The sequence below is a fragment of the Pelobates fuscus genome, chromosome 11 (assembly GCF_036172605.1).
Source record: "Pelobates fuscus isolate aPelFus1 chromosome 11, aPelFus1.pri, whole genome shotgun sequence".
Classification (NCBI taxonomy): domain Eukaryota; kingdom Metazoa; phylum Chordata; class Amphibia; order Anura; family Pelobatidae; genus Pelobates; species Pelobates fuscus.
The window spans coordinates 51,609,962-51,637,570 of NC_086327.1; the positions used below are offsets into that span (position 1 = coordinate 51,609,962).

General features: G+C 40.3%; 1 protein-coding gene across 2 annotated transcripts in view; it reads left to right on the forward strand.

Moving 5' to 3' along the window:
- Positions 1-821: 821 nt before the first annotated feature.
- Positions 822-27,609, forward strand: part of CACNG8 (calcium voltage-gated channel auxiliary subunit gamma 8) — a 102,708-nt gene continuing 75,920 nt past the window's right edge. For both annotated transcript variants that reach the window (XR_010085986.1, XM_063436040.1), the window contains exon 1: positions 822-1,023. The gene's annotated coding sequence lies outside the window, so the exon portion shown is untranslated. The remainder of the gene's footprint in view (positions 1,024-27,609) is intronic.

Consider the following 27,609-nt stretch of genomic DNA (forward strand, 5'->3'; position numbering starts at 1 on the left):
GAGCTAAAGGAAAAAAATGGCCTGGCTGAGACATATCCTTATATTGTAGCAGAATTTACCAAAGTCTTATAATTACAACCACTTAACCATGCTGGAAAACCCTGCCTCCCATATATCCTGACAAATCACTATGCTCTTCTGCAAAAATATCTAGAATTTAAAGGACACCACATCATCTGCTTCTGCTTATTTGCAGATGCTCCTGCACCCTAATATATGCCACTGCTTAATTTTTCCTAAAGTTTAAATTTCCTATACGTTAGTGTCTATTTCATATTGTACTCATATCAGTATTTGATTTTTATATGTTATTTTACCCTGAAAGGCTCTTCGACAACCCTCAGCTTCTCTAAAGCTTTCCCTTTCCTTACCTGACTACAATGAGCAACACTGTACACTTTCCTCACTCTTATTAAAGCTGTTATTCGTGCAAATGTGTACAAATTATGCTCAGCTTTTACACTGCTTATCTCATTTGTCTTCTAAAAGGCACTTAAGCTATAATTTCTTTTTCCTCACCTTGTCTCTTACTTCCAAAAATTCTGTGGTTATTCTTCCAATCAATGGTTTGGCATTCTCATTTTCATAACAACCCTTTCTCTCCTTATTGCTACGTGTTGGTTCAATACATTTTAACCCTCATATACTGTATACTCTTTTGTCCCACTGTTTCATTCTGCATTTCTCCCCCTCCCCCTCTCATTCCCACTGCTGTGTACATGCTCTTTGCCTTTCCTCTCTCTCTCTCTCTCTCTCCCTCTCTCTATCTCTCCCCTTTTTTTCTCTTGTACTTCTTTTCACAGTGGTTTCTCCCAGTGACATAATAACAGGATGCTGAAGTCTTTTTTCTTTTCTGCAAAATATCCCCTCTTAAAATAAACGCCATTTCACAGATTCTTCCAGGGCAGGGGAAAAGACAAGCCACTTCATACAGAGATTTTACAGGCAACCTCCGATGAACACACACATATATATACATACATACATACATACATCCTCATCAAAGCACACGTTTTAACAAAGGTAAGATGCTCATTTCAATATCATGGTAGCTATTGGCTATGCTTTCTTAACTAGAAGAAGATGTAATGTGCAACCATGCATTTTATGTAATAATCAGTTTATTTATACATTTTATACCTGCATGCTATTATATATGTATATATACATACACAGTAAGATAATGGATCATATATATGAAAACTGTTAATGATTTTCTCTTTTTATGCACCAAAAATGGGCATATTTATTTGCAACAAAATGCAACAGATACTTAGTTGATGCTTAAAATTTGGCTTCCACTGACATTTTCCTGGGGATTACTAAATACCAATGATCAGGAGATCAGGGGAAAGCCAAAACATGTTAATAATCTCCGAAGCAGTGTTATATGTCTTTCATTGTATTGATTTAAAAAAAACAGAAAAAAAAAAACAAAACAAAAAAACAAGACATTTAAATGCTGCTATTCAAACAGAGTGTAATGTTTTATTTAGTGAATCACTGGTTCTCCTTTTGACATGTGGCACTAGATGCTCATTTAATAGGCATTACAGGGATTAGGATTGTTAATACAATTTTATTTGCAAAGCTGTACCAATTTATATAGAATAGATATATAGATAAATAGATAGATAGACAGGCAGACAGACAGATATATATCATATTTATTGAATATATACATATACTATAGATTTGTATATGTGTGTGTAACATATATATCACAAATCTCATATATTGCACTGGATGTGCAGTGTACACCTGGAATGGTAATGCTGAGATCATGATTTCTGTCTAGCTATATGATGCTTAGATTTGAATGTCTCCTAGAAAGGGAAAGGGCTCAGGAAGCGGCTTTGTTTTATTTCCGTTGTCCCTTTCCCTCCTCCCCATCAGTGGCGTTTGAAATACTGACATGATCTTTATCGTGCAAATAAAATGTACATGTGAAGTGCCCTCTCCAGCCTCGGAGCATGCTCTGGGCAGGTGGTCCCTGGTCAGAAGAAGGTGGGTTGGGAATTTCAAAATTGCAGCATCTCCAGAAAAAGGTTTTAGAGTGCTGTTGGAGAGATGTGTTCTTACTTTGTAGGTGACTGTACATAACTAATTAGAGCCCTATATTCATTTAGCTTCACTCTGTGTTCACTTATATTATAATATTGAAATGCGATGTTAGAATAGATATGCTGTATGTGTAGGATACCATATATGAGAATGTGTATATGCCCACTCACACATCACTGCAATTTTGTTGCACTTAATTCACTGTGATTTATTGATTACTACATCCAGTAACACTGTGAACTTATAGAGATATTTGAAAAAGAAAATAAACAAAGTTCATATTTTAACATAAATGTAATTATTTCAAGATATTCTACTTAATATTTTGTTAATGAGGAATATATGCTCTATTTCTCCAACTTTATATATGTCACAACAAAAATAATTCTTACAATGCAATAAGTCAATTAATTATTGATACAATTTGCAGGAATAGTATAAGATATACAGTAAAAATACATGTAGAAGCATGTTTTTTGCAATTTAAGTGATTGGAATTGGAATGATTGGAAATAATCTGTGTGTTTTTAGAATACATTAAAGTGTGATGCATGGCTAAATATGGTAATAAAATGGTGTAGACGGATCATGAAAATTTTATAGCATGGGGATTTCATCGTTTTTCACTTTCATTTGCCCATGGCCTAGCCCTATACTATAACTTGGCTCATTTTCCATTTCTCTTGAAAATGCATTCTGGGTATACCAGTTTACCTTTAAGTATAAAATAATTACACAGTAATACTTAGAATAAAGGCTCTTTAAAATGATAAAGATAAAGATAATTTTCGTTTTTGATGTGTAAAAGGTCGTTGGCCCATCTCATAATCTTATACAAGAAGCAATGCAGTTTTTTGGATAAAAATGTATTATGTAGAGACATATACTTTAGTGTGGTCTCATGAACTACGCCATTGAATTGAAGAAAGAAGAATGTATTGAAAGAAGTGGGATGGCTTAGAACCAGGAAAGGTAGACAATCTAATATAAGAGAGGGAGGTTGTCAATTACAGAACTTGCAATGGTTTTGCCAGCCTGCTGTATTTATTTGTTTTTGTAACAGTGATCTTTATGATTTATTTTAATGCATATATGTCCCATAAAAAAACCCTCAGTGAAATCAGATAGGATAACTATTCAAACTATTAACCAAAATGGAAAGGAGAGCAGTGAAGCTCAGTAGAAGGTCTGCATGATTAAATATGGAACTTTGCCAAGTATTTCCATTGTTTATAGATATTCAAAAATGTGTCTTAACTGGGCATAAAGTCCCAGTTCATATAAATATTGGGAGTTTAATGTTTGCGGCACTTCTTTCAGTGAGGAAAGTTTTGTTTGTTATCAATAAGAACTGCAGAGGAGCTTTTCACTATGGCAAGGAACAATTAGAGGTCATTACTTGATGCAAAAGGTTCACCGAAGTAATATTCAGCAACTGCCTTTATAAATAATCAGTAACAGCAGTTCTTTGCAATCTGAACTATTTATTGTACAAATAGGTACCCAAACAAGGGGGTCAGATCACACCAGTCCTTGCTAGTTACTGTCTGCTGTTGATGATTATTCATGGAGACAGTTCATGGATGTTACTTCTGTGAATTGTTTAAATCTTTGGTGACCTCAGCATTCAATTTGGAGCTGTACTAAAGGAGATGTGGAGTGGGCCTTGTGGGATATGCTAAATAGCGGCTACTATGAAAAAGTGAGTTAAGCATTTCTTAAATCCAAATTTACAAGAGCTTAGTTGGGCTTATAAATGTAGCGGTACTTACCTTATCCGGGGGCCGGACGCGGTCCTCTCTTCAAGCCGCGCGCGGTCCTGCGGCTGCACGAGCCGCGCGCGGCTCGTCCGACTGTTCAGACAGGAAGGCGGGCAGTGACCGCGAGAAGCGGTCACGTGTCCCGCCTGCAGCTAAGAGCGCGCCGCGAATCTCGGGCGCGCTCTTAAAGAGACAGTGGGAGCCTAAATTGCAAAAAGGCTCCCATTGGCTCCTGTCATGCCAATCACCCCATACACTTACCTGTTGGGGGAGTGGAAGTGACAGGAGCCAATCACATTAGTTTGAAGGCTACTTATACTTACCCTTTTCCCTTAGTTCCTTGCCCTATCGTGGTTTCTGCTACAGTTCCCTTTAGTGCTTGTTGTGTTCAGTTGTGTTTCTCTGTATTTGACCTTGGCTTTGTATTCTGACTTCGTTTTCGCTTTATCCTATTCTGTACTGTTTGCCGGCTTGCTGATTCCTGTGTACCAGTCCCCGGCTAGTTTTCGTTTACGCTGTCTCTTTGTGCCCTTGACCTCGGATCGTTCCTGACTCTGTCTTATCCTATTACGTCGAGTCCGGCCACTCTAAGGTCCGGTAGACGCATCTCTCCTCTGTACTGTCTTCTGTTAGGCTGGATCCTGCGTGTAGGGGTATATACTCGTTACATTACGATAGGGCCATGGACCCCGCAGATTTAGCTCAACAGATGGCGACCCATGAGGCTAGATTTGTAGAGCAGGATCACCGTATGGATCAAATAGCTCAGGCTCTCCAGACGCTCTTAACTAGAACCATTCCAGCAACCGCACCTAACCCTCCTGCACCCCTGCTTCCTGAAGTATCGACTATGCCTAACGCTACAGCACATTTAACGCCTCCTCCTAGGTACGGAGGGGATTCTAAGACATGCAGAGGGTTCATTAACCAAATAGAGTTTCATTTTGAAATGTATCCACGTTCATTTCCCACAGAGAGGTCTAAAGTTGGATTCTTTATGCACCAACTTACCGACAAAGCACTTGAATGGGCAAACCCTATTTGGGAGGCTAATGGACCTATGGTGCATAACTTTCACAGTTTCCTAACAGCTTTTCGCAGAACTTTTGATACTATGAAAAGGTCTAAGAATGCCGCTAGAGCATTAATGAGGGTTAAACAGGGTTCTAGGTCTGTGGCTGATTACGCTATACAGTTTCGTACCCTTGCCTCACAGGTCGATTGGACCAATAATGGGTTAACTACGGCCTTCATGGAAGGTTTATCAGACTCTATATTGGATGAGGTAGCAGCTAAGGAGCTTCCTATTGCCTTAGAGGACCTTATTGACTACCTCATCGATATAGATAATAGGATTCGTGACAGGCTCTATACTAAGAACAGGAATAGACGTTTTGTTACACCTATTCAACCCAGAGTTAATATACCGGAGAGTGTTAAAGTACCTGAAGAGGAACCTATGCAATTAGGGGTTGCCAAACTCTCAGATACTGAGAAATTACATAGGAGAAGGGAGGGACTCTGCCTATATTGTGGTAAGAGAGACCATATGGTAAAGGAGTGTCCTCTGCTCCCGGAAAACTCTCGCACCTAAGACCTTATAGGGGACTGGCCTTGGGTGTGATTTCTAAGTCTCCTACATTGCCTCCTAACCGATTGCTTCTCCCTGTTTCTTTACATATGGGAGAGAGTTGTATAGTTGAAAACATAGACGCCCTGGTTGATTCTGGGGCAGCCGAGAACTTTATAGACTCTGGTTTTGTAAAGAGAAACAATATTCCCATCAGAGAGAAGGAGATACCCTTGGCCGTTGAGGCCATAGATGGTAGACCATTGATATCTCCTGTTGTTACTCACGAGACTGCACCGCTACACATGTACACAGGGGTTCTACACTATGAAACCATTCGGTTCCAGGTCATCACCTCTCCCTCTTCACAGTTGGTGTTAGGGTATCCATGGTTACGTGCCCACAATCCCATTTTTGACTGGGAGACAGGGCAGATAAAATCATGGAGTGAAGCCTGCCATGAGTCATGTACTATTGAAGTCACGCCTGTGAATTCTATTAACGTTCCTACTGTTCCTCCTTTATCTACGACAATACCCTCTCAGTATTTAACTTTAAAGACTGTCTTTGATAAAAGAGAAGCTGACAAATTACCGCCTCACAGACCCTACGATTGTGCTATTGATTTGTTGCCTGGTACTATACCTCCTAAGGGCAGGGTGTACCCCCTATCGGTTCAAGAAAACCGTGTCATGGAGGAATACATTAAAGAGTCATTAGACAAGGGATTTATTAGAAGATCCTCTTCTCCGGCTGGAGCGGGGTTCTTCTTTGTATCAAAGAAAGAAGGTGATTTAAGACCTTGCATTGATTATAGAGGTCTTAACAAGATCACCATCAAAAATGCTTACCCTATACCTCTAATAACAGAATTGTTTGACAGGCTCAAACATGCTACGGTATTCACCAAATTGGATCTTAGGGGAGCATACAATTTGATACGTATTAAAAAGGACCACGAATGGAAGACAGCCTTTAACACTCGGTCAGGTCATTATGAGTATACCGTCATGCCATTTGGGCTTTGCAATGCCCCAGCAGTGTTCCAAGAATTTATTAATGATGTCTTAAGGGACTTTATTCATTCATTTGTTATTGTGTACTTGGATGACATTTTAATATATTCTACAGACATTCACACTCATCACAGACATGTTACGACAGTTCTGAAGACCCTTCTTGCTAATGGTCTTTATTGCAAATTAGAAAAATGTCTATTCGACCAGTCCGAGGTCCAGTTTCTAGGGTATTTGATTTCCGCCGAGGGTTTTCGGATGGATCCCCAGAAGCTCGCTGCAGTCATAGAATGGCCTCTGCCGCAAGGTCTGAAAGCCATCCAGCGTTTTCTGGGTTTCTCTAATTATTATAGACGTTTTATCAAAGGTTTTTCGTCTATAGTAGCGCCTATTACTCGTATGACTAAAAAGGATGGCAATACACGTGTCTGGTCTACTGAGGCACTTCAGGCTTTTGACTTTCTTAAAACTACGTTCGCCTCTGCCCCTATTTTACAGCATCCTGTCCCCTCATTGCCATATATACTTGAGGTTGATGCTTCCGATATAGGGGTAGGTGCTGTCTTATCCCAAAGAGAGTCTCCTGACAAGCCATTGCATCCTTGTGGCTTCTTTTCTAAACAAATGTCCAAGGCAGAGAGGAATTATGATGTGGGTAATCGCGAACTCCTTGCTATCATTTTAGCACTCAAAGAATGGAGACATTTGCTAGAAGGAACTAAGGATCCTATTCTCATATTTACAGATCATAAGAACCTATCCTACCTTAGCGAAGCTAAAAGATTGTCTTCAAGGCAGGCTAGGTGGTCACTGTTCTTGTCTCATTTTAATTATATAATCACCTATAGGCCAGGTGACCGGAACACCAAAGCGGACGCTCTGTCCAGACAATTCGAGACTATTGACAAACAGGAGATTGATGTCACTCCTGTCATTCCCCCAGACAGGATAATAGCAACTACTATATTGTCTATTTCCTCGTCCCTCTTGCAGGCCATACAAGCGAAACAAGGCATGGCACCCAGCGAGAGGCCTAATGATAAATTGTTCGTTGACATTCCCGAGAGACGGGATATTCTGTCACTTTATCACGATACTAAGACTGCTGGACATCCTGGTATTTCCAAAACAGTGTCAGCCGTTTCTCGGTATTTCTGGTGGGATACCTTACGTAAGGATGTTACTGACTATATAAGTGCTTGTACTACTTGTGCATGTATGAAAACTTCTCGTAGAGTTCCTTGTGGGCTGTTGCACCCGTTGCCCGTTCCCGAGAGACCTTGGTCTAATCTATCAATGGATTTTATTGTTGAATTACCCCCTTCGAATGGTAACACAGTCATCCTAATGATAGTAGATCGGTTTTCCAAAATGGCTCACTTTGTGTCTCTTCGCAAGTTGCCCACTTCCAAGGAATTGGCTCTTATCTTCGCTAGGGAAGTGTTTCGATTACATGGTATTCCCTTATCTATTGTATCCGATAGGGGTAGCCAATTTGTTTCCAGGTTCTGGAAAGCCTTTTGTTCGGAGATGGGTATTTCCCTCTCATTTTCTTCCGCTTACCATCCCCAGTCTAATGGAGCTGCTGAACGTGCCAACCAGTCTCTTGAGCAGTACCTCCGTTGTTTTGTGTCTCACCATCAGGACAATTGGTCTGACCTGCTTCCTTGGGCTGAATTTGCTCGGAATAATGCCACTCATGATTCTTCCGGCAAAAGCCCTTTTTACGTTGTCTATGGCCAGCATCCCGTTGTTCTTCCGGCTGCATTCTCCTCACAGGGCATGCCAGTTCTGGATGAGCATTTGGCTGGTTTGCGTAATACTTGGGAGCAGGTTCAGCGTTCTTTGGTGGACTCTGCTGCCCGCCAGAAGGCTCAGGCTGACAAGCATCGCAGAGCGGCTCCTTCCTATGTTGTGGGGGACAGGGTTTTGCTTTCCACACGGAATATTCGCCTCCGGGTGCCTTCTATGAAATTGGCTCCCCGCTTCATTGGTCCTTATCGCATTATACATAAGGTTAATCCCGTTTCTTATGCCTTGGGTCTGCCTAAGAATCTGCGTATACCCAATGTATTTCACACCTCTTTGTTGAAGCCTTACGTACGCAACCGCTATACCCGGCATACTCCCCCTCCCCCTCCTGTCTCTGTGGAGGGTCATGAGGAGTTCGAAGTATCTGCTGTTATTGACTCTCGTTTTCTCAGGGGTCGGCTTCAGTACTTGGTACATTGGAAGGGTTATGGGCCTGAGGAGCGCAGTTGGATTTCTGCGGATGCTGTTCATGCTCCCCGCCTTGTACGTTCTTTCCATTCGCGTTTTCCTGCCAGGCCTGGTCCTGCCCGCCCGGAGGGCGTGTCCTCAGGGGGGGGTACTGTAGCGGTACTTACCTTATCCGGGGGCCGGACGCGGTCCTCTCTTCAAGCCGCGCGCGGTCCTGCGGCTGCACGAGCCGCGCGCGGCTCGTCCGACTGTTCAGACAGGAAGGCGGGCAGTGACCGCGAGAAGCGGTCACGTGTCCCGCCTGCAGCTAAGAGCGCGCCGCGAATCTCGGGCGCGCTCTTAAAGAGACAGTGGGAGCCTAAATTGCAAAAAGGCTCCCATTGGCTCCTGTCATGCCAATCACCCCATACACTTACCTGTTGGGGGAGTGGAAGTGACAGGAGCCAATCACATTAGTTTGAAGGCTACTTATACTTACCCTTTTCCCTTAGTTCCTTGCCCTATCGTGGTTTCTGCTACAGTTCCCTTTAGTGCTTGTTGTGTTCAGTTGTGTTTCTCCGTATTTGACCTTGGCTTTGTATTCTGACTTCGTTTTCGCTTTATCCTATTCTGTACTGTTTGCCGGCTTGCTGATTCCTGTGTACCAGTCCCCGGCTAGTTTTCGTTTACGCTGTCTCTTTGTGCCCTTGACCTCGGATCGTTCCTGACTCTGTCTTATCCTATTACGTCGAGTCCGGCCACTCTAAGGTCCGGTAGACGCATCTCTCCTCTGTACTGTCTTCTGTTAGGCTGGATCCTGCGTGTAGAGGTATATACTCGTTACAATAAATGGAACATCACTAGAGGTTCATCTATAGGAGTGAACCTTTTCCTCCATAAAGATTTAAATATAAACACATGAAATGTTTTGCTAGAGATGCACCTCAGTCAGTGGTGCATCTCTAGCAATTCTAAAATATTGGTAAAAAAAAAATCATGAGCCAGTCAACAGGGCTTAGGCACCAATGGAAAAGTCAAGTTAGGCGTTACAATGGTAGAATAGGTCAACATGTTCTCAGGTCCATCCACTTGATGATGTATTGAAGTCCACTTAAATAAGTTGCTGCCTAACGAGTAGTTTAGTTCTTATTACATGAGGACATAAAGCAATGACCATGGTGGCTTCACCTCTCAAAAACAGTAATTTAATGCTGAGTTCTTCTCCCTGAAATATTATTTTACTGAATTGTGAAGTTAGACATGTCATCTATAAACATCAGTCAATTGTAGTGCCCAAATAAGATTCCAATGTGAGCCCCTGAAAGGACTTTAACTTGTAGGAATGTTAGAGTTGTTAAATGTTTGAAGTCCCCTTGCTTAGCAGAGTATGTAAAGCTAAGACTTATAGACAAGAAATTTAAGCTTCTTTGGGGTAGTATTAAAGGGAAATTAGGGCATTTTCTAAGGCTCTAAGGGTACGTTTGGTTGACTGTGGCACAGTACATTTCTTAGCTCTTAGATGAAGTAGCCAACATAGTGATGGAAGTCAAAGAGCCAAGCAGTAGTCTTATCCTAAGATGGCAGGGTTGTTTTGTGGAGCCTTCATTTTGTTGGGCAAGTAGAGATTGAACTTGCGTCCACGCTAGAACTTGCATCCATTCATATGCTTCCCTTAGAGAATCATCAGGACACACCTACACTGCTTCCCACAGAGAATCATTGAAACCAGTGCAGCACCCACTTACAGTTTGAACTATAGTTCAATACGAGTTAGGCAGAAAACGTATTACTAAAAGGATTTATAAAAGTACAGACTTCTCTCCACTTTGACAAAATAAACCTGCAGGGGCAGACATCCCATAAGTATCAATTAAGAAAGCTGCAGTGCTATACCGGGCAAGTGTGTTTTCCTGATTAATGGTGCTCCTATTTGAGGATGGAAGAGACTTGTCCATACAATTCACAGATTTATGGTGCTAAATCCATCTTTGTTCATTGTTATGAGCCATCTAAATCTTTTGAAGGGTCTGTTCAATCATATCACTTTTCTTGTAAATGTTTTCTACCACAGGATACTTAAATGTCTGCTACCAAAATGTGTTCAGCAACAGTTACTTTTTAAAAATAACTTTCCATGTGTTCTTGTTTTGAAACTTTAATGTAAAAATGTTTACCTGTAATCTAGGTATAGGGAAGTCTAATTTCTTCATTCCTCGATTTTAAACATTTTATGGAGCCATACTTCTGATTTAAGTGTTTTATTTGTCTAAAAAATGCATAGACATAAACATATTGGCTTATGTTATACTTACCTGAGTGACTTTTTAACAGTACGCATTTATACTAGCCTAGGGATTTATCTGTAAAAGAGACACTCAAAACTCCATAACCACTTCTGCCCACTATAGTTGTTATGTTGCTAAGAGGCCATGGCTCCATACCCCAGCAAGATGTCAAACTGGTTTAGCATGGATTAACAGTTTAGCTGGGGTCTGCCAGGAGCTGGTATCTTCTCTGCATCATCTGGTCTTCCTCAGAAGTAAAAGCTGTATTGCTCGTTGGAGAAAAGCAAGATCATGTAGGAAATGTCAGTTCTCTCAGCCAACGATCATGGCCCTGCATCAGCCATTTGTTACTCTGCAGAGACGTCTAGTTAGGTCTGCTGGACAAATCCAAATACAGTGTGAAGCTTAGATGACCCAGGCAAGTCGTACTAAAGTGGTTTGGAATCTTACTGTAGGATGAAGTCTACTGATTATGGTGCTTGGAGTCTTCCATTACTGTTCGAACAACAACATTATTGTTTATAGATATGATGGGGTCTTTGACAACTTGATGATAACTTGGCAAACTTTAGCCAAAGTAATGTAGTTTGAAAATATAGCTAATTGAGGAGAATGTAAAGAATGTATCAAACTCAAAGCACTTTTAGTACATATATTGCAAGCCATTGATCACATTAACACATTGGACTGTGCTGAATAACCCAAGTGGTTATTTTCTTTGTGTTTTATTGGTTTTGTTCAGTCACCTAAAACATTGTGTGTGCATATAGTAAACTCCGTCGTTCATATATACATACATGTTCATCACAATCTTTCTAGTTTTAACATTAGTTTTATTGGCTATGTCTGAAATATTCAGGTGAATATTCCCTTTCAAATTGTAAATGAAGCAGTTTAAGCTTAAACACTGAATGGTAGTTTTCACAGAGAAAGCGGTGGTATTACAGAACCCATTATTTAGTTCTGGTGACTGCAGCCTTTGTCCTTGAGAAGGTCATATATGGGTATGTATTTAAAAAAAATATGGAAGATGTTAATACAAAGATCAGTTTGAATGCATTTTGAAGTCAAGAGTGTCCCTATCCATTATGTCTCAATCTCCATATGCTGAAAACAGAATAGCTTTTGTGTGTTATTTTAATTTTTTTCTTAGATTTAAAAAACTGCATGAATGAGCAATAAACATTACAATAACCAAGTGTAACAAATGAGGGTTTGGGTGGTCCAGTGATCAGCTACCAATGCATAGTATGAGAGGTGAGATAATGAAATATGTTCTAACGTGACATAGTAAACAATGGAATGTGAATCTAGATACCCAACTATAAATGCAGATTACTTTTAAGATACTCTAAGAATAATTGGTAGTAACCACACATTACAACTGTAAAATGCAAAAAGTGGAATGTACTAAGGATAAGAGGGCACCAATGGTGACTCCATTTAGAAAATTGAAATTTCACCTGTGATAGAGAAAAGGTCCTTTATAGTAAGAAAAATAAAGATGGACAATTCTCTGCCTAAAGAGGGTGTATTATCCAATTCCATATTACTTTTTTGGACTAAGCAGCCATAGCAGAAGTGACTATCAAAGATGGCAATAGGTAAAAATGGATAGTCAATATACTGCCCTTTTTGGCATTGAGTACATTGACAAGCATTGATGAAAATTAAGTCAGTGCAAAATAAATATTAGTATATCTTCTAATGTTATCATTGGCTTTTTTGCATAGGAAACAGTCACACAATGTTAAAGTAATATATGCCATGTGCAGGCTAGTTTCTTCAGTTTCAACATACTGTCATACTTGAAGAAAAAGGGTTAGATTTTAATTGTCCAGAGGGGTGACCTGCCTAAGGCTTGATGCCTCACTAGTAAGGGTAGTGCTCAGTCTCATAGTAGCGTGATCAGATAGGTAGGAACTAATGTAGAGTGAACCCTGGTTATTTTGCAAAAAGCTAAATTAAAAAGCAAAAGGTTATATAGCTCCCACAATGTTTTGCCATCTAGGATCTACCATTTACCCATTATCACAGACTTCTCTTTGTGAGCAGTGTTTGTGTGTCTTGTGTGTTTGTGAATGTAGGACTGGGTTTGTAGGTACCGTTAATCCAGTGGTGTGTTGTATGTAGTAACACACTTGAAAGTCAATAGATATTTGTATGTAAAGTTTACATTTCAATGCTGGGGGGTGTTTTTATGTAGTGCTGGCATTTTAGAGAAAGGAGAGAAACCTTGGACCAGCATCCTATATCCATAAGACCAGAGCCGATGATGGGTGGGTTTGGACTTCCCAGATACTCTGTAGATAGGAGCGGTGTTTAATGATAGGCTCTTCGGCCTCTGGTAGATTCTAATGAGAGGAGGTAGGATCTACCTGAGGGGCAGAGCCCAGCACCAAATACTCTGTCGATCTACAGACCACTTGGGTGGTCCTAATCCCCCATCATTGGCTCTAGTCATAGAGATACCTTCCCTTTGTCTATATTTCCTCTCCCCATGCAACTTTCTGTAAGCATTACCATCTTCAAAATGCCAATCTGACAGGTGTCTGGTCACGCTGCTAAAGGGTCATGGCACCTGAGCGCCTTATCAGACATGCCCTTTTGGGTGGGCCTAAATGCATGTTCCATCTGATGAGGAACCCAACTTGTGGCAGTTGTGTCAATGGATATGGATTTAGAAATAGCTACATGACATTTTTACTTTATATATTCTGATCTGTATATGAATACAGAAATATGTATTATCTTATATGTAATATGTATTATCTTCTGCAATTACCTTCAGTGTCGTCAGGACAGTGACTCAAACTTGTAGAACCGCAAGGAGGGGATTGTTTTTGTCACCACCCCAGTGACTGCTTCAGCCTTGTGAATTCTGCAAATCAGTGTTTTCAAGTTTGAGATCAGGATTTTTTTTAATGTCACAATACATATCATCCATATCTGCTTTTAGGTTAGAGTGGAGCAATCCCAGGTACAGTAGAAAAGAAGTAAATGCAGAGTTATCATGGTAGTCTGCATATTTCTTAGGCCATGCGCAAAACCTGTTAAGTCAATCTGGTCAATTACTTCCTTTAGGTCTAAACCTTTTTTATTTCCCTAATTCTTCTGTATTTTTATAGTATTATGTAATCTTGGGGATTTTTTTTGACAATGCTAAATTATGCAGAAATAATTATTTTTCAGCACTATGGCAGTTTAATGTGACACATTTTCAGATGGTGGGCGGAGACCCTTATCATATATATATGATAAACATATTCATTTATATCATACAAGATCCAGTGCACTCGTTCATTCACTAAACGTCAATTTCAAGTCTCACAGAATGTAATAGTTTTATTAAAACACCTCAACTAGGCAAAGAATAATTGGTGTTTAGTTACAGTATATGACCATACATTGCATAAGCCTGCCACAATGTCAATGTACGCCAGTCTTGGCAAGTCCTACTCTAGCCACCTAATGCCTGCTCTTACAAGATGTATCCACCTACTTGGGAAAGGCTTCCTCCTGAGATTCTCTACGGGTCAAGGTTAAATAGTGCCCTTGAATGAGGCACCTGTGACAGGGAGGGGTGCAAAACCGGGTGTTGGTCTGGACTCCCAAATATATATATATATATATATATATATATATATTTGAAACCATGAGGCTGCCTCTGTGGAAAAATGGTTCTATTTGAATTTAGATCTTGCAGCACAGTATGTTTACTGTAAAAGTTATCTATTGCTATGCTAATTTCACTTTCACCACACACATTAGGTTGCTGTAGGCTCAAACCGGCAATCAGCAGAGCAGGAGATGAGAAATACTAGTTAAACAAACTGTGCAATACAGAAAGTTTAAAAAATAGTTTTCTCTTTACATGACGTGTGTAGAGAGGCTGTGTATGTCACATGCAGGGAAGGTATGATAAGGGCTGCATAAACAAAATTGATTTAACTTCTAACTTGCTGCTAAGTTGCTTTAGTGTCCCTTTAAGCAAGTGGTATACAATGAGGAAAATGGAGAATGTAACGGACTGTTTCTCTCACAAGAGGATAAAAAACAGTTAGGCGATAATCCCCTTTCCCATAGACCAGCAGCTACTGCAATCACCAACCTCCCGAACTCCAAACTGCACGTATTCACCAACTCTCGAACAGCAGACACACAAACCCTGGAAGCAGCCGAACAGGAAAAGCAATACGAACAGCTTACACTCCTGGCAATCGGCATACAGTCAAATTCCTCCCAAGAAAGAGACAACACTTCAGCTTCAGGGTTAAACAGCAACAACACTGATTTATTCACACAACAGGCTATATGGGATTATCTCATGCAAGGGAGGGATTTACAGTAATTACACAATACACCAATCACACATGCGTTACCTCCCACAATGCCTCACAATCCCTCCCCTCTGGCCTAGAGATAATTGGGGAAGGAATCTAATTATCTCCCAGGGCATAGGCAAAACTCCATTACCCACATGGCAGACAAAAAGACAGTAAAAGACATAAAATTACATACTAATACATTTAGTACATAAAACACACATTTCTACATATCCCCAGATAGCTTTGATCTGAGCGCACATTATTAGATGAATGGCACTCAGATCACACGAATAAGCCTTTCTGCAGGGAAAATAAACGGTTTAACCGGCAGGGCCATAGTCCAAAGGGAGCAGGCGAGCAACCAGGCTTCTCCAGTTCACAGTGGCGAGGTTGGTTTCGCCACAGAGAAGACTTATTATTATTTATATAGCGCCAACATATTCTGGTGAGCTTTACAATTATAGAAAGGGGCATATATGAGAGGTGAAGAAAGCACTGTAAACAAAATGAGAAAATATGAAAGCCAAAAATAACAAGATCAACCTCAACAAAGTTTTTAGAATGACATTGAAAGGTCACTAAAATCAGAGACTGGTGTGTTAGTAAATGAAGATCAGGAAAATGCAGATATATTACATAATTAATATTCTTCAGTATATAACAAGGAGGAATGAGTAACCTATGTCAAGAGATATGCAAATCATTGCTGCAAAAAGACAAGGTGCTGCAGCAACCAAAGAAAGTTAATGTATACATGATGGTATTCACCCACATCATTCATCAGGGTTGATGGTATTCACCCACAAGTACTTAGGGAGCCAAGTATAGAAGTAAGCAAACCAGTTTTTTTTAAATCTTTTATCTGTAAGGATTTCTCTTCCGCAAATCATACTGTTTTGTTCAACAGACTCTATTGTTGAAAGGCACATGATTCCTATTCAAAAATGGTTCAAAATATCTGCCGGTAATTATAGGCCTCTGAACGTCCCTTCTGTGACTGGAAAAGTATTTGAAGGAATATTAGAGGTTATTATTCAGGGAGCAACAATATAATTAGAAGAAATCAGCATGGTTTCGTGAAATATAGAACATGTTAAAGTAACTTAATTGCATTCTATGAAGAAGTAGCTAGAAGTATAGATCCGGGTGTTACAGTAGATGTGATCTACATGGATTTTGCCAAGGCTTCCGATACAGATGCACGCAAAAGTTTTGTGTTTAAATGAAAGGAAATTAGTCTAGATAAAAATAATTTTTGGGATAGAGCATTGTAGTAAAGATAAAGTACAGAGGGTGGTCATTAATACTACATGTTTAATCTGGACAAAGTACTAAGTGATGTCCCTCAGGAGTTTGTTCCAGAGCCAGTATTTAATATAAATAAATACAAAGTTATGCACTTTGGGGTAAGGAAAACATATCTAATTTAAACTCTCAGTGGTAGTGAGTTAGTAAAAACAAAATATGAAAATGATTTAGAAACTGCTATAGACATAAAATTAGGCAACAATGTCCAATGTCAATCAACAGTTGTAAAGCCAGAAAAGTATTGTCATGTTATGGCGAAAGCGACCTCGCCACTGATTTTTGGAGGGGACTGATTGCAAGCCTCATGCCTTGGGACTATGGCCCCTGGGAGATTGGACACTTTAAAAACAGCATTGGGGCTTATGGACTTGTATTGGACCATGCTGGCCCTTTAAGAACCGTCCCCAGACCTTTAAAATCCTTTGTGCATGGCTTTCTCCCACTTGGTTCAGTAACTGGGGCTTACTGAACCAAGTACCACACAGGCGGACCACCCAGAAGTTGAAGTGTGCAGGCAATTTACCTCCCAGGCTGGGAGGCTGCTGTAGGTAAATAACCGACCGCTGGGGGGCCGCCGTTCATACAAACAAACATGTGGCGGCGGCCATCTTTATTCAGGCGAACGCGGTCAGCGGTGTGTGCAGCCAAATTCATGGAACTGAAATCGGCTACACATTTAGCCGAACACTGCTGACCCTTACCTTCTCCTCCACTGAGTTTTCAGCCACAGAGACTAAGTCCCGTTCGGCTATTTGAACACACAGCTATACTAAGCTATTTGCAAGAACGGCCCCATTCGTGTATTCTTCCAGCTAACTTTTTAATGGAGGTACCCAGTCGGGGTGCCAGGTGATCCGTTACACATGTATATACCATAGCAGAACAAAATATATAATTTTGCCTCTTTACAAATCAATGGTAAGAATACACATTGAATATGCCATGCAATTTTTGGTACCTGTTCAAAAGAGGACTATTATGGCACTAGTAAAGTGCAGAGGTATGCTGCAACATTATTAAGAGGAATGGAAGATTTAGGTTATGAAGAAAGGCTAACAAGTGGTGCATCAGAGGAGATATAACATTACAAATATATTCAGGGCTAATACAAACCATTACCTGGAAATATATTCATAAATAGGACTGTACATAGAACACAAGGACACCCATTTGACTGGAAAAAAATAAAATTTAGTCTCCAGCAGAGGAACGAGTTCTTTACAGTAAGAGCAATAAAGATGTGGGATTCTCTGCCTCAAGAGGTGGTTTTATGAGTCTCTACAAATTTTTAAACAGTAGCTGGATGAATTCTTGCAACAACATGATATTAAGGATTATAATATTTATTATGTGAGGTAACCAGTTAAAGAAGGTAGTCATAAAGACACATAATCGCCAATGTTTTAGCAGACATGCCTTTATCAAGGGAGGATATGATGCTTCAAACGTGCATATAAATAGTCACAGTAATTAAAAACATGGATGATACCTGGATAGTTGGTTGCCACCCACTGGGAACAATGGATCCACCCATCACTATGATACCAAGTTTGTAAGGATTGTTGATCACAAGATCCCCAACCCCCAATTCTCATTCTCTAAAAAATAATCATGACCATCAAAAACAGATAACTGAATGCACAGATCACAAAAATAATATGAATCTCATCATTAGTATAAGGTCATATAGTGCAAATCAAAATGAGGCTTGCACATCATGCTGTACAGATAAGTATTATTGGATAGCCTTAGTGCACATTAAAACAAGGTTTGAATTGCATGCTATACACATAAGATTGCATGAGTCACATAACTAATATTGACATGTGAGGTAACCGTTTCTTGATCCAAGGAAATATCTGACTGCCATTCTTTGGGTGATAAGGATTTTTTCCAAGTTTGTTGTAAAAAAATTGCCTTCTTTTATGTAGATCAGCCTATGTAACGATGTTAATATTTGCATTATTCTCTTAAACTAATTTAAGGAAATATTTAAGTGACAGTGCCACTTTAATGTAAAAAAAAAGTAAAATTGTTGAATATCATATTGAGGTCTGTCTATCTATCTCTATATAAAACAAATTGCATAATAACATCTTGTATAAAATTTTCCAAGAGACCTTCAAGTTGGATATAAAAGTCAAACCGGAAATTAATAGACCAACATGATTGGCTAGAATTAACCACAAAAATCATTATCCTTAAGTGTTAACGCTCAGTTTTTTTTTTTTTTTTAAGATTGCAAGAATACATTGACATTGAGGGGCACTGAATTTAAATAATTACATTTTCCAGTCTATATTTTTTGTATGCCATGATTAGTACAACCCTCTTCCACCAGGCTCACATATATTATGAAATGAATACAAATTTATTCTGGGCCACCAAGATTAAATGTATTTTTCAGAAGAATCAATTTGGCCAAACCACATTTTTTGCACCTTGCAAAAGTCTAAGATATATCCATCTGTGTTTGTCTGCCAAGGAAGTCATCTGGAGCGACACACAAGGAGTGAAGGGTATCTGGCTGGCGGCGTCTAACATCGAGTTGGCCTTAACTCTGTGGCCTTAACTCTGTGACATCGCTTAGATCAACTGGCTGCCGTTACGAATCTCAACTCCAAACATTAATTAGAGCCCCTGCACATCGCAGCCAGACCCATTTACAGAGGCCAACCGGGATGTTTTATGGTTTCCTGGTGGGCCAGTCTGGCCCAAGTTGGAGAGACATAAGGAGGGAGGAGTGGTTGGAGTGAGACACAGGTGGGTAAGGGAGCTGGAAAGAAAATCAAGAAATGAGACACAAGAGGGTTTAAGGGGGTCATATCAGGCATATAAAAGTGTTAGGGGGATCAGGAAAGACACACAAACGAGTGAAGTGGGACCAGGAGAGACACAAAAAAATTCTAATTCTGTGGTGGGCATCCACTGACTATTCCACACAGGGGGCATATACCCTTGATCTGCCTCAACTTTCTTGTTGATATAAGCAGGAGTCAAGAATGTCTTATGTACAGATTGGGGTAAAGTTACTCATGGTTATTCACAAAAGTGAGAACTTAAGGTGAATTCAAAGTGAATTTCAAATTTAATGCCAAAAATGTTGTACTGGAAAAATTATCCAAGCCGGAAATGCTTTCAGTTCAGCTACTCTTGCCTTAAAATTTACTTTGATTTCTCACTTTAGTAAATAACCCCGTCTATGTCACAGCAGAAAAGTGTTGACATCATCAACTACTAATGTTTACAGGAGAACTATAGCTTTATCTTTCTGTTCTTAGCCATCATGATTGGAATTTGTTCTTCTGCTTGTGTATTCCATATGCTTTTTTATATACTGTCCTTGGCATTTAGATATACAATTAATTTATCTAAACAATCATTATGTATGCCTATAAATGTTATAAACAATGATTAGTTATTTGACATTTAAGGCCTCTCAGTTCTAGTGACATTTTACTCTTACAGCTCAAATTAAGAAATTGCCTTTACCTACAAAAGTCCTCTTAACAATGACTCCATGATCAATATCGAGCAAATGACTATTGTATATTTGCCTATTATCCATCGATCCATTGATTGACCAGTCAGTTGGTCAGTATGTCTGTCAATTAAAATTCACACTAACTTGTGGTGCTTATAACATGGCATTTAATTTTTTAGGGGGATGCAGACACATGTAGTCCTACAGGACAACCTGTTGCTGAGAAGATTTAAAAAGAGAAGGTGCATTATACTTTCAAGTGCCATAGCCAGTGATGTAAAACGTCATTCTTTGTGTGTTATTAGTTTAAGCAGACTGTGATTGTCTATTGTTGTGACTTAGATGATGATCAGATCACATTTTATGACCAGGACAAAACTCAGACGCCCCCCCTCATCCCCAACCCAACCCTTCCCCCCGCCCAGCCTTCTAAATACACACATTCACTGACAGATACGCATACATTAACTAACAGACACACACAGTCAGACACACACACACTCACTAACAGACACAATCACACTCACTAACAGACACACGTCATATTCCGGCTCCCAGTCTCACTCTGCGGCGCAAGGGAGCTAAGCAGACAGCTCAGAGGAAGTGCTCCGTCGCAGTTGGCTGACATCTCACTCCAATTAGCTCTTGGAGATGTCATTAGTCTAGGGGTTCACATACTTTTTCCACCTGCACTGTGAATGTTTATATGGTGTGTTCAATAAAAACATGGCAACATTTCATTCTTTGTGTGTTATTAGTTTAAGCAGACTGTGATTGTCTATTGTTGTGACTTAGATTATGATCAGAATGAGAAAGTAGTGCAGCGCACTCAGACTACAAAAATACAAAAAAACAAAGAAGGCTACTAAAATGCCTAACTAAGTATAAATATGGGGATTTGGTTCCACCATATGGCCATATGTTGTTAAGCCCACCACTACTTTCAAAGTACCCCATTATCGGTGGGTCCTACACTACAATGTGGGAGACAAATAAATAGTAATAGTGTCATAAATAAAATAGTGTTAAATACTAGTAAGAGCATAGTGAGTATACAAACAAAAGTGATGAAAGCAATTAAAAGCAGTGTTAAAACTAAATAATTAATGTGTTAGTGCTGAAAATGAGATTACTCACTAATGCAGATGACTGTGTTCACTGGAAAAAATAATAAAAGTGACTAGACTAATGACAAACTCCTCCTTAATATACACACCTGTGGCCACCTCTAAAGGAGATTCTGAAGCTGGGGGGGCCTGGGCTGATCTGATTATGATCAGATCACATTTTATGACCAGGACAAAACTCAGACGCCCCCCTCATCCCCAACCCAACCCTTCCCCCCGCCCCGCCTTCTAAATACACACATTCACTGACAGATACGCATACATTAGCTAACAGACAAACACACACTCACTAACAGTCAGACACACACAGTCAGACACACACACACGCACACACATGTCATATTCCGGCTCCCAGCCTCACTCTGCGGCGCGAGGGAGCTGAGCAGACAGCTCAGAGGAAGTGCTCCCTCGCAGTTGGCTGACATCTCACTCCAATTAGCTCTTGGAGATGTAATTAGTCTAGGGGTTCACATACTGTTTCCACCTGCACTGTGAATGTTTACATGGTGTGTTCAATAAAAACATGGCAACATTTTATTCTTTGTGTGTTATTAGTTTAATCAGACTGTGATTGTCTATTTTTGTGACTTAGATGATGATCAGATCACATTTTATGACCAATTTGTGCAGAAATCCATATCATTCCAAAGGGTTCACATACTTTTTCTTGCAACTGTATATATATACACAAAACACATATATACACAAAAATAACACATCCTAGATCTGAATGAATTAAATGTTCTTCTGAAATAATTTGTTCTTTACATAATTGAATGTGCTGACAACAAAATCACACAAAAATGTAAAATAGAAATCAAATGTTTCAACCCATGGAGGTCTGGATTTGGAGTCACACTCAAAATTAAAGTGGAAAAACACACTACAGGCTGATCCAACTTTGATGTAATGTCCTTAAAACAAGTCAAAATGAGGCTCAGTAGTGTGTGTGGTCTCCACGTGCCTGTATGACCTCCCTACAACTCCTGTGCATGCTCCTGATGAGGTGGCGGATGGTCTCCTGATGGATCTCCTCCCAGACCTGGACTAAAGCATCTGCCAACTCCTTGACAGTCTGCAGTGCAACGTGACATTGGTGGATGGAGCGGGACATGATGTCCCAGATGTGCTCAATTGGATTCAGGTCTGGGGAACGGGCGGGCCAGTCCATAGCATCAATGCCTTCATCTTGCAGGAACTGCTGACACACTCCAGCCACATGAGGTCTAGCATTGTCTTGCATTAGGAGGAACCCAGGGCCAACCGCACCAGCATATAGTCTCAAAAGGGGTCTGAGGATCTCATCTCAGTACCTAATGGCAGTCAGGCTACCTCTGGCGAGCACATGGAGGGCTGTGCGGCCCCCCAAAAAATGCTACCCCACACCATTGCTGACCCACTGTGAAACCGGTCATGCTGGAGGATGTTGCAGGCAGCAGAACGTTCTCCACAGCGTCTCCAGACTCTGTCGCGTCTGTCACATGTGCTCAGTGTGAACCTGCTTTCATCTGTGAAGAGCACAGGGCGCCAGTGGCGAATTTGCCAATCTTGGTGTTCTCTGGCAAATGCCAAACATCCTGCACGGTGTTGGGCTGTAAGCACAACCCCCACCTGTGGACGTCGGGCCCTCATACCACCCTCATGGAATCTGTTTCTGACCATTTGAGCAGACACATGCACATTTGTGGCCTGCTGGAGGTCATTTTGCAGGGCTCTGGCAGTGCTCCTCCTGTTCCTCCTTGCACAAAGGTGGAGGTAGCGGTCCTGCTGTTGGATTGTTGCCCTCCTACGGCTTCCTCCACGTCTCCTGATGTACTGGCCTGTCTCCTGGTAGCGCCTTATTGCTCTGGACACTACACTGCCAGACACAGCAAACCTTCTTGCCACAGCTCACATTGATGTGCCATCCTGGATGAGCTGCACTACCTGAGCTTGTGTGGGTTGTAGACTCTCATGCTACCACTAGAGTGAAAGCACCGCCAGCATTCAAAAGTGACCAAAACATCAGCAAGGAAGCATAGGAACTGAGAAGTGGTCTGTGGTCACCATCTGCAGAACCACTCCTTTATTGGGGGTGTGTTGCTAATTGCCTATAATTTACCCCTGTTGTCTATCCCATTTGCACAACAGAATGTGAAATTGATTGTCACTCAGTGTTGCTTCCTAAGTGGACAGTTTGATTTCACAGAAGTGTGATTGACTTGGAGTTACATTGTGTTTTTTTAAGTGTTCCCTTTATTTTTTTGAGCAGTGTATATATAATTATAAAATACAATCATCTACACACTGTTGATGTAACACTGAAGCACTTAGTTCAATGTATTTTTGTTGCATGTCAACGATAAGAAAAAGGTATCTTGTGGTGAAATTCTAAAAGGTTCCGAGAGTGGCTATTGTTAATATGTTGTCATGTATTTGGATGTGTTATAATAATTATAATTAGTGAGAAAAAACCTGGTCATAAAATTAGACCCAATTGAGTAATGTCTGGTCTGGTGCCTATTGCACTAACTGATTTGATGGAATGAGTTTATGAGAGATAATTGGAGTTCCCTCAAAGCTATAACATCAAGGTAAAGTAGATGGTATTGTGATGAATTGTAGCTGAGATATATAATTTCACTATAGTCAAAAATATAACTTTTATAAATAACCATTCTGTACAGATAATCCTAAATATTATAGTATCCTCTTCATGATAAAAAAAAAAAGTATTAAAGAATTTGACTTTGAGTAAGAGCATTTTTTTTTTTATGGGAAAAACTCAGTTGTTTGCCCTTTGGTCAATCCTCTCTCAGAACCTTTCCATTTACATATCAGAATCCACCCAAAATGCACTTACATATCAAAATCGACCAAAACAACTTCAGTTAATTGTTTTGGCCACGTTAAGCCTAATCAGTAAGGTTCCTCTCTTGACATCTTGAGCAAGAGGTTCAGAGTGGTGTAAGTACCGATGAGGCCCAACAATGGTCAAAATGATTGTCTAGAGTTGCTGTATATTTAATGAATCTTGCTGGGATTTTGTATTTCTTGACATCTTGAGCAAGAGGTTCAGAGTGGTGTAAGTACCGATGAGGCCCAACAATGGTCAAAATGATTGTCTGGAGTTGCTGTATATTTCATGAATCTTGCTGGGATTTTGTATCTACATGGCCATTTCCTGGGCCTTAAGGAACTAACATATTAATAAAATAAAAATCGGTGGCTATGGGTCCCCAGGTCACTGAACATTTCTTGATTATGACCCCAACTACTTCCCTCACAATAATAATATTAATGGGGGTGAGGTTAAATAATCTGAAATATACATGATGGAATTTTGCATGGCTGAAAAATGTGGTCCAATTGGTATTAAAAAAGCCTACTAATATCTGAGTTTGCTCCCTAGGTAGCTAACAAAGGCCACCCAATGAATAATCTGTAAACAGTGTCCAGTTGATAGGATTATGTTAAATTCTTATTTTCTATTTTTGTTTTCTTAACTTAATGTTATGCATGCAAACTAATATGTATTGTCTTTATCAGACTTTATAATATACATTTATAATTTACTGCTAAATTGATTTACCATTTTATCTGGATGACATCATTTAGAAAGTCCTGTATGGCATGTGTCCAACATCAGATACAGTGGCATTCTGCAGAATATGTAATTGTCAGGCAGGATATAGAAAGGTCTATGATTGACAGCTCTGTCAGACATAAATATACCTTTCAGTTGTTACAAATTTCCCACAGGGCTATCGGTCCTATAAATAATGTGTTCTACGGTTATCTTGATCCTACAAGTTTCTATTTCAAATACATATGTGCATGGATCTGCTAACAGATGTACTGGGTTAAAATTCTATAGAATAATAAGAATGTGTTTAATTCTATGATTTCGCTGAACATTTAACTACAGTTTCTCTCTGTGATTTCTCCATTCTTAATATTTGTGACCATCACTGAGCACTAAGGCCTTGATTTCATTCAGATGATAGCAGCTCATAAACAGTGATTGTTTTTACCCAATATTTTATGGAAATTTGGCTGGATTTAATGCCAGTTGATATTGATAAATGGGTCAGTAGACCAAAATAAAATTGCACATAAATATTCATCAAAATCATGATTATCAGTCTATAATGAATAGCCCTGTTTGTGTTATTTAAAAAAAACAAATGAAAAAAAGCTAATATGATCCCCATATTAGTATAGAGGAAATATAATACCTCCCTTATGCCCCTACCCACCATGCTGCATGTTGGTGGGGGCATCTGTAATCATGTTATGAGGTAAGGAAGTGGCCAATGAGTTGCAAGTGGCACACAGATGCCTCTAATTATGAAGCAGGATATAAAAGGCGATAATCAACCAACATGCTCTAGACGAGGCCTATTCCCCTTAAACAGGCTCTCAAGGCAATATAGGCTAAATATTGTATGATAAGGGAGTCGGGGGAGGTAGTAAAAGGACTGGGATAGTGTTTTTTTCTTTTTTTTTACCTGGCTCCTAGTGCTTCCAGTGGACAAATAGTAAAAAAACTGATTTACAACAGCTTTTAGTTATCCAAGGCCATTTATCTGTCGATATGTGACCGATAAAAGGAGTTAAATTACCTCAGCCAATATATTAATAAATGTATGTTTATTGGTTTCAAAATTCAAACCGATAATTATCAGCTTTCAATAAGCCTTTAAGTGCATTTATTTAATGAATCTAAACTGTTAAATGGCTCATTGGGAGTCAAACTCCTTATCCTGATCAAAGCCTTAATTAAAGTTCATATTACCCCAAAACATTGCTTTTCTAAAAATACCTAATGAAATCTGTTCTAAAACAATTAAAGTATATGTTTCTATAATTAAACATTTTAACATCTCTAACCGTAGCAGAGATCCTAACTCTCCCACTTGTCAGGACAGTCCCTATTTCATGGTCCTGTTCCGCTTACCCGATTTAGTTCCTTGGTGTCCCGAATCAGACACTGTATGGTGGTCACTAGTACCATGCAGAGAGCACTTCAGCAGTGACCCCTGAAAGCTGGATTCCATGCTGACACACTTTTTACTGGATGGGCAGGTCTACTTTCCATTCAGACTCACCTATTATGGTCATCACCAGTAATACTAGGTTCTTCACAGGCGACAGGCCTAAGTGCCCACCAGCCAGTCCCAATGTTATACCCCTCATTACAATGGGATTAGAGTTCCTATGATTTGCAGGTTTTGCTTGTTTTTTGCCATGTCCACAGTTTCTCTATCAGAATGTTAATTGACAATGTGACGCACCGCGTGGCACCCTGACTGGGTACCTCCATCACGTTTGCTTCCTATTTCTCCGCTGGGACACAGGAATGCTTCAGCCCCTAGCTGCCACAGCTTGGCTGGGGTCTCTCTGTTGCTTCCCACCCTGGAACAGGGACCTGGGTGCAGCTTCCGGTGATTAAGCTCTCCGGCAGAGAGTATAGCTAACCCACCCAAACCCTAGCCTAGACTGAGTGAAGGGTCTCCATTCAATGCAAGACAAGCCCCTCCCATAAATCTCTGTGCCTGGGAGATAATTGCATTAAAACTGGTAAGCTAATTATCTCCCAGGAACAGAGAGGCAAAAATAAAAATACCCAAAACCATCATAAAAATATAGAATATAAAAATATATATATATAAAAATTTATAATAACTTCACTAATAATACATCCCCAAATAGAACTGATCTGAGCGCCCAGCACTCAGATCCATGCAGTGTAGGGGAAATGCTGTGTCAAAGTTCTAACCGGCCGCACACATGGACCTATGCCAGGGCGTTTGATGCTTTGGCCGGTCAGCTTTCGGGAGCTCCTGTGTCAAAAATATAGGGTGCTCTGGCTGGCTCTTAGGTAGCGTTTGTTCCCCTTAGTTCCCTTAGTTCCCCTTCAATAAGCGCTCTCCTGGCGGGATGCAAAGTCATTCAAAATCCCGGACCAAGTTGTCCAGGAACCGCATGGTCACCTCATGCAGAAAACCATTCAATAACATTCGCGGCTACGTCCCGCTGAGGTGACTGGTATCCACAAAGTACTCATGCCGAATTTAGTTCCATAACGATCACAGCCCAGTACTGCTGAGGACAATTTGTGGGTTTCTTCATGCGAACGGCCATCAGGGTGCTAGTGTTTGGTTCCATTCGAATGAAGGGAAAGTGCTGAACCAAGGGCACCCAGGGAAAGCTACTAATAGCGGCTGGGCAGGGTTAACTCCCAAACAGGGTCTTTGTTTATGGCCCATAGTCCTTGGGCAGGAGGAGGCTAGCTAGGAGGCTCCTCCAGGAGCTCGTGGCATAGGCACATTTGCCACAGGCAAGCCACGGAATAATATGACTGCATAAGGAAAAAGGCGATCTTTACTATTGGCCGGTCAGCTTTCGGGAGCTCCTGTGTCAAAAATATAGGGTGCTCTGGCTGGCTGGCTCTTAGGTAGCGTTTGTTCCCCTTAGATCCCTTAG